This window comes from Scaptodrosophila lebanonensis, unplaced genomic scaffold (assembly GCF_003285725.1).
Source record: "Scaptodrosophila lebanonensis strain 11010-0011.00,11010-0021.00 unplaced genomic scaffold, SlebRS2 tig00000092-arrow-pilon, whole genome shotgun sequence".
Classification (NCBI taxonomy): Eukaryota; Metazoa; Arthropoda; class Insecta; order Diptera; family Drosophilidae; genus Scaptodrosophila; species Scaptodrosophila lebanonensis.
This window is the reverse complement of record NW_022060566.1, coordinates 1734048-1749427: the sequence shown is the minus strand read 5'-3', so window position 1 is coordinate 1749427 and position 15380 is coordinate 1734048.

Sequence of the window (15380 nt, the reverse complement as noted above, 5' to 3'; positions counted from 1 at the left end):
GCGTGTGTGTGTGTGTGTCTCTCTCTGTGTATGTGTGTGTGTGTGTGTGTGTGCCCGCTTGGTTGGTCTCTCGTACCATTCGGACGACCGACACTTTAACTGAAATCGATTGTCCTGCCCATGCAAAGGTAGCAGCAACAGCAACAACAGCAACAGCAACAACAACAGCAGCAACTTCAACAGATGTTGAGCATAGCTTTGAAGGTGTTTTTCCGCCAGTTGCCGAAACCGCACCTCCGCACCGCCGCACCACAGCCAAGTGCACCCTAGAGATGGTTACGTGAGAAAAAGTAAAGTTGTGCTTCCCATGGAAATACACTGCAGACGTCACGCGTCGTCTCCTTTATCTCTCAAGGCGCCTTCATCGACTAAACTGAACCTGTTTCAAAACTTTTCCAGAATTGTCATTTGCTGGTAGTGGTTGGCACTAAAGAGGAGGTCAAAAGCTTATAATTTGGATGAAAATATACACGACCCGTTTAAATAATAATTTAGGCATATCAATAAGAAAAACATCAACAAATCCAACTCAGTTCCATTTTAGGGCTAAATAGTGCGACATAATAAAGAATGTGGGGTCGACTTTATAAGGCAATTTTTTTTGTAATTAAAATTAGCTATTTAAATAATTTAAAACATTTACAAGTCCTTTAATTTGAAGTCATTTTTCTAGCTTCTTTCTTTGTATCAAACAAACAAGTTTGCTGCTTCGTTCATCTAATTATCTATTTCTATATATTCTCGATATTCTTTGTTAGTTCAAGCGATTGTTTGCAACCTTTTGTTTCAGATATCTTGCATTTTATAAATGTACTGGCAGTTCTGATATATAAACTAATTTTTAAATTAATTATAAACTAAATTCATTCAGATATCTTTCATTTTATGAATGCACTGGCAGTTCAGATATATAAACTAATTTTCAAATGAATTATTAATCATGATTAATATTAAATGCGACTTTAAAAGCGTTCATCACTTATCATTTTCAAAAGAGCTGAATGTGCGTGATTATTCACACTTACTCTTCATTTACTCACGCGCTCACGATTGCGTGCCCATCTCTAGTGTTGTTGGAAGAAGCTTGAAATGTTGCTGCTGCTTCAGAGGCACCGCCAACGCCGCACATGAAACAATTGAGCTGACTGTTGTTGTTGCTGCTACTGCTCTTATTGCTCTTACTGCTGTTGTTGTTGTTGTTGTTTTTGGTGTTGGTGGTGCTGTTGGCGTTGTTGTTGCTGTTGCCGTACGCAATTTAAATGGAATTTTTGCTACTGCCGCACTGGCCCACGTTGATCGCCATAAATAATCGCGCAGTCGCGCAGTCGCAACAGCTTCGGCATCTCAGCATCAATGGTGGCGGCGGCGGCGACAACAACACCAACAACAAGAAGAACAACAACAAGTAGCAATAACAAGCGGCAACTGCAACCGGCGAGCAGCGACCGCATCTCTGATCGCGCGATAAGGTAATTGGACTATTATGTCAAAAAGTATTTGGCGTTTAAGAAATATGGCCTGGCATTTGACATTTCGGCAGTCGCATTGACTGCCGTTTCGCGCCCGCCACCACCCCCCGCCACACCCCGCATGCGCCACACCAGCGTTGCCACTGAGTGGTGTGGTGTGCTGCAGTTGCAGTTGCAATTGCAATTGCCACAAAACAAAAGGTGCACATTAAGGCCTACCATTCAGCTCTTCAGCCTCCTCACTCGACTCGACTCGACTCAAATCGACTCGATTTTCTTGTGTGTGTGTGTGTGTGTGTGTGTTTGGTTCTCAACTCAGATGGCGGTCCAGTTGTTGGCGGCCGAATCGACCCATAGACGCCGCCTCAGGCATTGTCACCATCGAGCTCTTGCCTTCGGCCACCTCTTTGGTAACAATCGACCATCGACCATCGACAACATTTGCAAATCAATGCCACCTTTAATCAGCGAGTTGAGTAAACCTTAAGGCTCTGATAACGTCACTATCTTTGGAAGTGTAAAGTGGAGCAGAGAAGGTTAAAGAGCTAGAGAGAGTGAATCTTCTGCATAAAAATGAAATAGAATATTGAAATCATTTCTCATCCCACTATCTCTATGTTTTCGGTATCAATTTTTCATCTTCTTAAAGTGCATATCCACTGCTCTTTATGTTTAACTTCATTCAACACTTGGTGCCACTTATTTATGAATTAATTTTTTTTTGACATTTGTACAATTGTTGCTTATTCAACGATGATTAGAGCATCTTACAGAATTGAAATGTGTATGCTTCGGTAGGTTTGCCAACTTGAGGTATCAGTCATGAAGCAGCAACAACTTGAATTAATAGTTATAGCTAGTTTAATGAATTAGCCCTCTGAAGTATTCTAGATATAGACGTTCACACAGCAAGATCAAGAGACGAGAACCACTGAACGAATTCGTTTTGCCACGCTGCTCAGGAAGGCTTATACAATTGATAATCCCTTTCACACACTTCCTTCGAATGATCTAGTGCATATAGAATGTTCATCTGATCCTTGAAAATGCCCATGAAAGACGATCTAATTTCGCAATCATACTGCCTTAGAATATAGTATATCAATTTCTTCATTAAAGTTTTGAAACTTAGTTCAACAAAGTAGAACAAATTGAATGATAAGTTGAGGATTCTATGAGCATCACATATAGCGCATATATGTATATTTTCGATTACAATTAAAAAGTGATCTCCAACACATGTTACAATGCTCAGTTATTGTTTTTAATAATCATTTATATAATTCATTTCAATGGCTTTTTAACCACTTGATATGCCCATAAAACACTGGCTTTCATTTGTTTTCTTTACCTTATGAAGATCATCATTTAACTCACTACATACCAACGAATCTTTAATGTTTTTATTTAATATCTCACGGTTGTTCAAACACGTCTTAAAGCCTCCAACTCTTTCTTATCTTCTTAACCATTATATTCCGTGGATCTCGAGTTTAATAAATATTGGAGAACAATTTTTCTATCAACCTTTCAAACATTTGATTTAATAACGCACTGACTTTATATCCATGCAATGGATGGATGTACTTATTCAATCCCCTATTAATTCTGTAATCCGACTACTCAATATAGACAGATGATATATCATAATGAACTCAGATGAAGACAGTAATATATAGATTTCAAGCCCCACTTCGCCACAAACAAGCAACGATTTAGCGATAAATTTGTAAACAAATCAGCAGCTAATAAAAAGCATAAATCTTAGAAAATCAGGTGGGGAATAAAAATATCTTAGCTGCAAGGATCTTCGCTGGTAGGACCGAGATGATGCTGTGATTGAAGGATTAATAATAATTAATCGAAATTAATAGGTGTCAGAACCGACAGTAATGCTTTAACTACATTTCTATTAATAGAAATAGTTTTTTTTTTCGGCAGTGATTTTTAGGTCTTGATTGATGTTCCAGAACTTAAATGAAATCAGATTATGATTAAAATGTCATATTTGCCACTAACTTTCAACTGCAAGGAACGTAATGTCGTATGGCTTTAATTTTTTAATCCATAAAGTAGGGCCAGGTCGCTGTACTGACGGCAAGCCCTGAGGCTTCTTTGTGTGGCAAGACGGGCAGCAATTTAGAGCTACCCCTGTGCGACGCGTCGGTTGATGGCTTGCTTGCAACATTGTTAAATGATTATGCAGCTGCATATTTATTTATTATTTAACTTATTAAACATCTTACGGGTGTAACGAAAAATTAAATGGCAAGACAACAAAACCATTAAAATGCCTGCGCGCGTTTAATTGGCAACGAAAATCCGCGGCTATGGAAAATTGGCGAGAAGTACGAGCTACAGCCACAACAACAACAACAACAAACAAAGCAGGCAAAATGTTTTTCAGCCACAACAAAAGTGGAAGGAAAAACGCAACAAAAAACAAAGAAAGAAGTAGGAAAAAAAAGCAAAATTGAATAAATACACAAAATGGGCAAAAAACAAGATGAATTACCTTTTGCCACTGCACGTGAAACTGACACGCCAAGGCGCTGGACAGTGGGACAGTGGACGCTGCTTTGGACGCTTACGTGGGTTGAGGGGCGGGGGAAAGAGAGAGACGTAGAGGGGCAGACATTTGGACATTTGGACAAATGGACTGGGGGACGTTGGTCAGGCCATGCCACACATGGCTTTCAACACGTTTTTGGCCATTTCTTTTCATAACTTGTGGCCGGCCCGGGTCCGAACCGGAGAGGCCCGAGAGGCCCGAGAGCCCCGACAGTCCCCATTACCCCGATAGCCCTAACAGCGGCCCCGAAAGCAGAAGTGGATCGTTGATGGCTTAATTTATATTTCTTGCTTTTCTCATTCCGCTGTTGTCTAGCGAAATGCATTTTTAATTTAATTTCATTTCGTTTTTAAATAATTCCAACGAGCGCGCGCACACATTAAAAAATGTTTAACATTGCAACAACAACAACAATAGCAATAGCAACAGCAACAGCAACAAAACCATTAAAATGTCTTGTTCTTCTCAGGCTTTGAACCCTAAAGAGATGAGGAACAGAAACAAAAACAAAAAAATGGCCGTTGTCTTCTTCAAATTGCTTTCGATTTCAGCAACGGATTAAAAGACTGTCCGCCAGCGTTGTGGCTTTTGTTTTTGTTTTAATTACCCCTCAATTATATATACCATATACATACATATATACAAGTATATGTATAGCCTAAGTGGAGAATAGTGGTAAGTACGTGTAGCTATTAGTTAGAAAAAAGCCGCCGTCATAACTTGCACCTCCACTTCTATGCAGCTGCATAAATTCCGAGCGCATAACTCTGAGCTCTGAGCTCTGAAAACCCTGGATTACAAGACATACTCGTACTCGTACGCAAATGTGCCGCAGTTTCATGCAGTTAATGAGCCAAACAACCGATTACCAGCCAACCAGTGAGCCAGTCAACCAACCAGCCAGCCATTCAGCCATTCAGACAGCCACCTAGTCGCCCATCCATCAAGCTGACGAACTAGTCGAGCCCAGGGAATAAGACTGCCACCTCGACTTCGACGGCGATTACATTCTAATTACGTAGCGCTTTTAATAACGCCAAGTTAGGCGACATTGGAAACGAAGTTCGGTACTCTCTCTCTCTCTCTCTCTATGGGGTAGGATGGAAGGCTATACGAATATATTTCTGCAGCGAGTGCAATGGAAAAGGTGCCGTGCTAGGTTAGATCCAAGAAGCAATCAATCTCATTAGAAAAGTTTTTGCCAAAGTTAGGGCTATTCTAAGCTGCATCTCTATTCTCCATCTGTTTTCTCCATCTCTATTCTCCACCTCTATTCTCCACCGCTATTCTCCATCTCTATTATTTACCTCTATTCTCCATCTCTATTCTTTACCTCTATTCTCCATCTCTATTCTCCATCTCTATTCCCCATCTCTATTCTCCATCTCTATTATCCATCTCTATTATCCATCTCTATTATCCATCTCTATTCTCCATCTCTATTCTCCAGCACTATTCTCCATCGCTATTCTCCACCTCTATTCTCCATCTCTATTCTTCATGGAACTATTTATTGTGATGAACGAAGACGTAACTTAGAAATATTTTAAAGGGGGTTTAAATACATTGATATATTCCCATGGGTATGCTTTGGAATATTTGGTCGCTTTTCACTACGTTTCCGACGAATAAAATGTCGATTTCTTTATAAATGCTTTCATCATCTGAAAATTCCCAGATAATAACTGGTGGTGTGTGAGGAAAAAAAGACAAGTCTTTTGATTTAAAAAAATGCAATTTCTATCGATATTCGTAAAACATTTCGAATTTACAAGTTAGGTAAAGATATCTTAAAGATATCTTATCTTAATGTTAGGAGTACTTAATCGAACAAAATGGATAAATATTAAAAGTCAAATAACACTTTATAAGTTAGTTTAGTATTGAGTTAGGTTTAAGTTATTAAGCTTTACACTGTCGATTGTTGTTAACCATTTTTATTTCTCCATTTTGTTTAATTAAGTGGAAAACTCTTAACATTAAGATATCCTTGCCTCACTTGTTAATTTTAAGAACTGTGAATAAATTGAAAACTAAATAACACTTGCCAGTGTAAAGTGGTAAAATTTGACAAAAGAAAACCCCAAAAAAGGGTTGAACTGCTTTTTAAAATTGTAGTGTCATAGCGTTTCTCATTGAGAGTAAGTAAGGGTATCGCGTAGTTGAGCAATTATTGCTGTTTATGAGGCTCACTTGTCGCCGCTTCAAGTGCTGCAGTTATTTTTGCATAAATATTTCTGGCCTTTTATGTACAGATTGTTGACGTTTTTGCCCAAATGCGCATATCAAAAATCAAAATGCGCCAAAATCGCGCAACATTTCGACATTGCCATCGCCGGTCGTTGTCACAGTCACAGTCAGAGTCAGAGTCAGAGCCAGACTTAGAGTCAGAGCCAGAGCCAGCCTCAGCCTCAGCGTCAAAAGATTTGAATATTGGCCACTTTTGTCACAGCGCTCATGTGGGAAAGGGAGGCTGTCTGCGGTGAGCTCTGGGAGAGACTGAGAAGGCGCAAATGTGTACTCGTATTTATGTTGCATGTGGCAAGCCAGCCGTGCAATCGTCGTGCAACCGTCGCGACGGCCGCATTTTTGTGTGCGCTTGTCAAATGATTGTCAGCTGCTTGCCAAAAATTTACAATTGTGACATTTGACAGAACGCACAAACACAAGCGGTTGCCCGCTCCAAGAGCTGACCACAAACAATGCTCGAGGCATAGGCATAGGCCCAGGCTGGGGGATGGGGGACAGGGGATGGCGGACGTCGGATGGAGGATGGGGCAGGCGGCCAAAGAGGCGACTGCGTGCTGTGCTTAATTGAAAGATGTCAATGTTGTCAATTTGCGTTTCAGGCAATGGCAACGCACAACAACAACAAATGAAAAGCAAACCATCGCACAGTGGACCAAGCAGCAAACATTATCGCATACAAAATACTATATATTCGTTTCGGGCCGATGTCGCTGCAAACAGTATCCTCTAGTGGAGCAAGGCTTCTGAACTGAGTTAGCAGACGAGCTGGCAAACAGTGCTCATTTAATTCGCTTATCGCCTCGCCTAAGCTTCACAAAGCTTACAAGTATATACACTTGATTATGTTTTTACACGGGAGATTGGTTCCAGAAAAAACCGTGTATAAAAAACCAAGGTAACAAATATGATTGGTTTCTCATCTCTAAAACCTATTAAAATCAGTGAAAAAACAAGGATATAGGTTATTTTTATTAAATCATAGATAGGGTGCATATATAAGAATGGTTTCTAGCTGTTTGTCAGCCATCTGTGTTTTTATTTATTTATTTTGTGTTATTTCGAATCGTGCTGAATGGAATAAAGTCGTGTAAGCATATATAAAATGTTTAATTTGGAAACGCTGCTAAATCAAAATCGTTAAAAAAAGATCGTGTAATAACAGAATTAGGTGTGTACATATATACAGTGAGAGCTCTCTTAATAGACCCCTCTTTAGGCGGATACTTTTTTTAGAACACTCTTTTGGTTAACTAAGTATTTAAGTATCCTTTTAAGCGCACACTCCCCTGGGCAGAGTTTTCACTGTATTGGAATAATTGTCCCCGAATTTATACAGACGTGGCTGTGTTTTGCAGTCTCTATGAAATATATTATCGGCTATATTATTTTCCAGAATTATGATAAAGCAAATTCCCATTTCATTTCCATTTCACAAATGATTTGTAACCAAGTTTTTGTGCTTTATGAATGTCGTATCTCCTTTTTGGGTTTTTTAAATTAATATTATTGATACAAGGATAGTATCGCATTATTAAGCGGATCTGTTTCTTTATAATTACTATTAGAAATTTCAATTCAAATCCATTATTGTTAATGGCCATAATAGGCAAACAAACATATATACAAGAATATTGTTTTTTTTTTTCAAATCGTAAATATCGGGCTTAGACTGTTTTAAAGCAGTTGATGAATTATGTTTGAAATTTCATCCTTCGATTCACAATTTGGATTCAAATCCCAAACGCAATTTTAATGTTGCCTTTATTTTAATTATTCATAATATTTGCAAAGGCTTAGTGTTATATATACAAGTATGTGCATACATATCCTATTGTGGAATATATGTACACCTAATTCTGTTTTTACACGATTTCCAAATTAAAAATTTGATATGTGGTTACACGACTTTAAAAACAGAATACTTTGGTTTTCCTTTGCACGTGAATAATTAAACTTAGCTAAGCCATTGAGGCTCGAACACACTAGACTTTTGAACAGGAATCGTGAAAGGAATTTAAGGAATCGAGTGCTCCATAATTTCTGGGAGGTGCCACAACTCTGGGTAGCACACATTTTGTATAAATAATTGAAGACCACAGTCCCGGAAACGACAGCCAAGTCAGCCAGTCCTAAATACTTGTATCTCCTCGCTTGACAACAAGTGATGCATTTCGATTCCACTATGCGTGCCACAAAGTGCGTTGCGCAAGCGTGACAGCAGCGGCAGCAGCAAACGCAATAACAACAACAGCAACAACGATGGCAACAACAACAAACGAAAACAACAAGAAGCGACTCTGGCTGTTGCCTGCAGAATTGTGTTGGCATTGTGCGGGCCCAAATAAATTTCAACCAAATTGCCAACGTCAACAACGCTATCAGCGGCATTTATCAGTTTGGGGGCAATGTTATTGTGCAGCGGCGGGATGCAACATGTTGTGCGGCATGTTAGCCGTGTGCCAGAGTTGCATGTACGCTGCATGCTTTATCGCAATATTTAATTGGGAAAATATGCGTCTAAACGCACATAAATTGCATTGCTAACGCGTTTGTTGCGTCTTCTGCGTCTGCGTCTGCGTCCGACTCTGGCTCTGCGTTTGCGTTCGCCTTCGCGTTAGCCAGCCAGCTGCTCGTCCCAACTGTCCCCCCAAACTGTCCAAATGTCCAGCAACCGCACGCCAATTACCCCAGCTGCGCATTGCGGAGGCTGCGGCTGTGGCTTCAGCTTTGGCAAAAACGGGGAACTGCGGCTTAGACCGAGACTGAGGCTGAGACTGAGACTGTGACTGAAGCTGAGGCAGAAGTTGAGGCAGAAGCTGCGGCAACGGCATCGGCATCGGCAGCACACGCAATGTCAAGGCATTTCACTCAACTGGCCGCTTGCCCTGCCAGAACCAAACCGAACCGAACCGACCTGGCCAGGCCGGGCCGGGCCGGGCCAGAGCAGGCCAAGTCAAGCCAAGTCAGTCCAGCAGAGACCAGAGAGCCGAGCCGAGTCGGCCGATAGATTTGTGTGTGCGTGGCTAGTCAGTGTTAACTCCCTGGGATCCAAGGCATCCGAACAATAATGCAAGCGAATGGTGGCAAGACTTGACATTTTAATCCCGCTCTAAAATATGCATATACTTGTAGTTACCAAGAAAGTCTCTGCGAAATGTTCCGATAAGTGAGCAAAGCAAGAAAGTCTTCAAAGCCGATTTTGTTGTGCAAGAAAGTATTAATTTTCCAAAAAAAAAAAAGAAATTTCAAAAGCAACAAATTACAAATTTTATTAAATATTTAAGTCTGCTGAAACAAAGTTTTCTAAAACAAATTTCGTGTAGTTGCTAATAAAAAAAAGAACCCCTTCCAGAGAAGATGTTTCTTGAATAAATTTCAAAAGCAACAAATTACAAATTTTATTAAATATTTAATTTAATTTGAAGATAGACTAGCAAATAAATACAGGATACTTTGCTGATCTATTTTTGATAACATTAAATTAATTTTTAACTGGAAATTGTTAATTTATTAAACATAATATTATTTATGATGCCAGAAAGCTTTCAAAAACAAATTTCGAGTAGTCGCTGAAAAGCAAAATTCAATTTTAAAACCGATTCGCAAATAAATACAGTACTATAGATACATATATATGTATGTATATATATATAAATATGTTTTAAATCATTTTTGAAAACTTTACAATAAATTTGTAGTGGAAATTGTAGACACATTTAAAATGATTTTAATTAAAATTAAATTCCAAAACGCGTTTTAATCTATGGGGTGTTTCCAATAGATTTATATAAAGTATAAATAATTAAATAATTTAAGCTATATTTATATTTTTCTATAAGTTTAATTTAAGTTATTGTAAATAATAACATTAAAAAATAAATAAATAAATGGGATGTTTATATTTATTTATTTTATTTTAAGTATTATCTTATTATCCCAATACAAGGCGTATTGAATGTCCATTGAACATTTAAAAGCTATTTTCAAGATTAAATATTTCTTCAAATTCCTGCTTTTAATTATCAACCTCTACTATCTCTAAAAGTAAATGCACATTAATTGTTAATATTATTGTATTTTTTATTAACCCTACTGTGATTATTATTGTGATTATATTGCCTTTTTCTTGGTATAAGAAGAGGACGATTCTCCAACTCATACTCTTACTCTTATTATTATTTTCTCTTGATTATTCAACATTTATAAAATTGGAGCTTAACCTGAACCCTATTCCTAGTCATACTCCATGCTCTTACCCTTTTTGCTCATTATTTGAACTCACCTATTAGTCTTTAACCATTTACAAATTTGGAGCCTAGGAATTTGTATACTTCTCATAGTTTTTATGATCCAAGCACTTAGCATACTACTTGTATATATTTTGTGCGTCGGTCATCAGAGCGTTAAGGCCAGAAATAGCGGCAATTGCTGTGCGGTTGCCGACACCAGCACCACCACCAGCACCACCACCAGCACCACCACCAGCACCACCATCAGTTACAGCCTCAGTCTGTGGCTCAGGCAGAGTCTGAGTCTGAGTCCGGGTCTCGGCCAGTGCTGGCCAAATGTCACAATTGCTCGCTGCAAGCCATTTGCCTGACTCTGACTCTGACTCTGACTTCCTTTGCGGCTTGTTAAATTGTCGCAAAGTTATGAGGCGGCCCAGACCGAGGTCGGGCTGAGGGGAGTGGCGAGCTGAGAGGCCGCTCCGCATATGCTCGTAGATAACGAGAACGCACTTTTCGACTGCTCGCTCGATTGGTCAATTGTGGCCAACTTGTTGTTGGTGTCGGTCAACCATCAATTTGGTCAAGAGGTCGACTCGAGGCTCCTCCTGCTGCTGCCCCTCCATAGTGCTCCTTCGTTATTAGCCAGGCGGGTTAGAGAGCTTTTCAAAAGCCATATGACATGTGGCTGCTCCATTTATGCGCTGTGTGTGGCAGAAGGACACCATTGTGGAGGCAAGGAGGTAGAGAGGTTCAGATCAGCTTTAAATTAAGCTCGAATAATTGAAAACATTTTAGAAGAACAACTATTTCCCTTACTGTTAAATAGGTATTTAATGATTCATTTTGTAGTCAGCTGCATTCTTAAAGATACTGAACAGATCGTTTCAAGCTTGACAATGCTTTATCGCCTCCAGGCTGCGGCTCTTCAGAACAGAATGCTGGAAATATCGGATCAGCTTTAAATTAAACGCGAATAATTGAAAACATTGTAAAAGAACAAAAGTATTGAATGATTCTTTTTTAAATCATCTGCATTCTTAAAGATACTGAACACATCGTAATTAAATTTTGTCTCGAAATGCACTCATAACACAGCAAATATATACCGATATGAAAGTAAAGTATATATATATATATATATATGTATATAGTACAGTGTGGTGGTGGAATTAATTTAATTTGCGGCAACTTTGCAATTATGTGGCATGGCGCTTTTGAAGGTCGTCGCCGACTTGGCTGACAAGCAGAGAAGAGCAAGCCAGAGCAGAGCATAGCAGAACAGAAGGTGGTGCTAAGGAAGGGGGAGAGGGACAGAAAGAGAAAGAAGAGGAGAAGGAGGAGGATGTGGAGGTGGAAGCGAAGCGAAGCGTTTAAGCTGCGAGTTCTGGAAAAAGTTTGTCTTTAAGCGCAAACTGGAGCAAAACTATTTGCCCCAAATGTTGTTGCAGCTACAATGGATGCAAGTGCTGCTCCTGCTGCCTCATACATACATACGTACAAACATATAGTACGTATGTATGTACCTATATAGTTCCACTTTGTATGTAGATACTTAGTATATGTATATAAGTACATAACTCTTTTTTTATTTGAATGTGGCTGCTGCCGCTTTCGCGCGCAACTTGAGCAACGTCCTTGCTGGATGTCCTCCTAGCTGCCACACTGCCTCACTCTCTCGCCGTCTCACCGTCTCCCCGTCAGACTGTCTGACTATCTGACTATCTGACTGTCTGACGCTCCAGCAGCACTTAAGCCTCGCCAGCTCGTTGTTGTGGCTGCTGCGCTGTCTGCAAAGTTTTCCATATTTTTAGTGTTGCAGAGTCGTCGTCGTCGTCGTCGTCGCCGTCGCCGTCGTCCGCCAGACATTTAGAGTTTCCACTTTGCAATAAGTTGCAAACTTAAATAAGGATAATAAAATGCTATGCAGCACCAGCAGAGGCTGCAGCAGCGACGTCGACATCAACGCTCACAATGCTGCTGCCTCACACTTCTGCATGCAGCGTCTCGTACACGCCGACTGTGTGTGCTAGAGATGGGCGCGAGACGATCACGTCTCCATAATAAATATCTAAATTATACAAATAATAGGACTATTCATTGAAAAAATCATTTAAAAAAAGAAGAAGCGGAACTATATATAACAAAGTTCAATTCTGAGCTATCAACTAAGTATAGATCTTTCTTAGAGTTAATTAAATGATCACGACCAGAGAAAGTTCGTAGAATTCTTCTGATTTGCAGTTAAAGCAGATTATTTGATTCATGGAAGAATCTTCCTTGTTCAACATTGAATATGAACTCTTGTCCGCTTCATAAACAGATACTGGATCAGGCGAGTAGTATTTGCTTTGGAATCACCAAATACTATATATACTAATATAAGAGTATGTATGGGTATATAAATAAATAATGCTCGTACTAACACAAGCTCTTGTCCGCTTCATAAACAGATATCGGAACAGGAATCACGAAATACTATATATGCACTTTTCAAATCACAATCCCATTCTCCCAGCTCTTGGAATGAAAAGTAAAGAATGCTTAATGAAGAGATAATGAAAACTGTTTGCATAATATAAAGGCTTAGGCTAGCTTTTAGTTCATTTATGGATTTTTTAAGCACTGATTCAGAAATATTTAGGCATACAGTATGCGCCAATTGCTTGATTTGTAATTAAGCTGATTAATCTGTTATTGAATTGGTGGAGATATGTAGAGTGGAATCAGCAGCGACCCATTGTGAAAAATTGGAAGGAAATACTTGTGTAAGAATTGAGAAATAACATCGGGGGTAATCGAATGGAAAAGCGTCTCTCACGATCGCTCGCCCGTCTCTAGTGCGTCTCATTTGCTCGCCGAGAGTAGGTGTCTGAGTGTTGCTGTTGGTGTTAAGGTGAGGGTTGACTGGGGGCTGGGGGCTGGGGACTGGGGAGACAAGTACCGAGGCAGACTGTCTGGCGCTGCGTCCTTGGGTTTCTGCTGTCTGCGCGCTGTCTGCTCTCAGCAGCAACAACAAAGGCGCATTGCAAATGCAGCAGCAGCAGAAGCAGCTGCTGAATGTGTTGCTGAAGTGAAGGACTCGGATGCCTGCAACCTTGCCGCCCACCAATAACAACAGCAACAGCAACAGCAGAAGAAGAAGAAGGTGAAGAAGGAGAAGCTGGCGACGTCGCCACTACTGTGATTCACTCTTGAACAACTTTTTAACATAATGAAATCAAATAAAATGTAGGTAGCTTATGCTGCCCGCGTCGTCTGTGCCACATAACAACACACACTCTCAGAGAGAGAGACACACCTACATGCCACACTTATGTGCCACTATACCATGTATAGCGAACATATGTTTGTATATACTTGCATGTACTTGTATACTATATGCTCGCTATTCTATTCGTCGCGTATGTACAAGCATAATAAAATATATTTCAGTTGTCTGTTGCGGTTCTTTTCGTCCTCGTTCTGCCTGCTTTCGTTCCTGTTGTTATTGTTGTTGTTGTTGCAACACTTTCACTCTCACCGGCAAACTATTTTCCGTTTTATGTTACTTTAATACAAGTACAAGTATTGTCGCTCAGCTCAGTAAGGCGGCGAAATGGCATTGTGAACTCAATTCAGACTTTGCATTTTAATCGCCCGACTACAAGTATTCCGTGTACCTCTTAAAGACCAAATTTGATGAGCTTGAAATAAAACTGCTAGTTGGACTAACTGCACATTATCTGTATTCCTATTCATTAATAATCTTGCTGTCTTCACGCTGAGAACATCGTCTTCTAACCCAATTAAGTCCGAGTTGCAATCGTGAAATGTAAATCTCCTTGCCATCTTAAAATACAACTAGTTGAACTCACAGGTGTTTAAGTATATTGCAGTGTTAGCAGAGCTTTGAACAACTTTTAATGAAATTATATGTATTTTGAAAAAGCATGCGTCTATACTCGTTTAACCCTTGATGGTTCTTCTTATTTTACATACACTAAGGATGTTCTTCGTCGAATCGACTACGGCCGATTTAAAATGGTTCCCCCATAAATGGTTCTCAGTGTTCAATTTTTTTAAAAAATTTTTTTTTTACATTTATTTATTATGAACTTTAATTACAAATGGTTGAACTCACAGGTGTTTAAGTATATTGCAGTGTTAGCAGAGCTTTAATGAACGTATATTGTCAAAAGGCATGTGACCAGACTCGTTGAATCCTAGATGGTTCTTTTTACTGCTGTTACTTTGCTTTGCTACTATTCTTCCTGTTGCTGTTGTTGTTAAGCCTCTTTAGTAGTTACAAAATGCCATATTTTAAATATATTATTAACATCAATGTCAACGCCATCATCTTCGTCATCTTTGCCTTATTTCCATTATCATTATTATATCGTAATCACCATGTTTAGCATTTTACTTAAAAAGTTACATCACGTGATCACTGTTCTTTTCTTGATCATAATCATTAGCATTATCAATACTATCGTAGCCATATATTGGTTTAGTAAATTTGTTAGTTTCGGTTTTCTGTGTGTGTGTTTTTTTGTTTTCATTTTTGCTTCCTACGATCTCTTATATACCCATATATGTATATACACGTATATTTATCTATAAATATATATATTCTTAAGACTTAAACATTATCCAAAAAGTCAACAATTAATGTCTTCATATATGTCGACCAAGCTTCAAGTAGTTTTCTATCTAATCGCGAAACTTGGTATTTTAAATCAAACTTTAGTAGAATTTTTTCATTTGATAGATAATGCCTTAAACTATTAAAGAAGCATAGTTTCATTAACATGACATTGTATTTTGTTAAAAAAAGTTACTTTCCTTGTTAGAAATCCCACTTATCATCTGAACGTCTGCCCT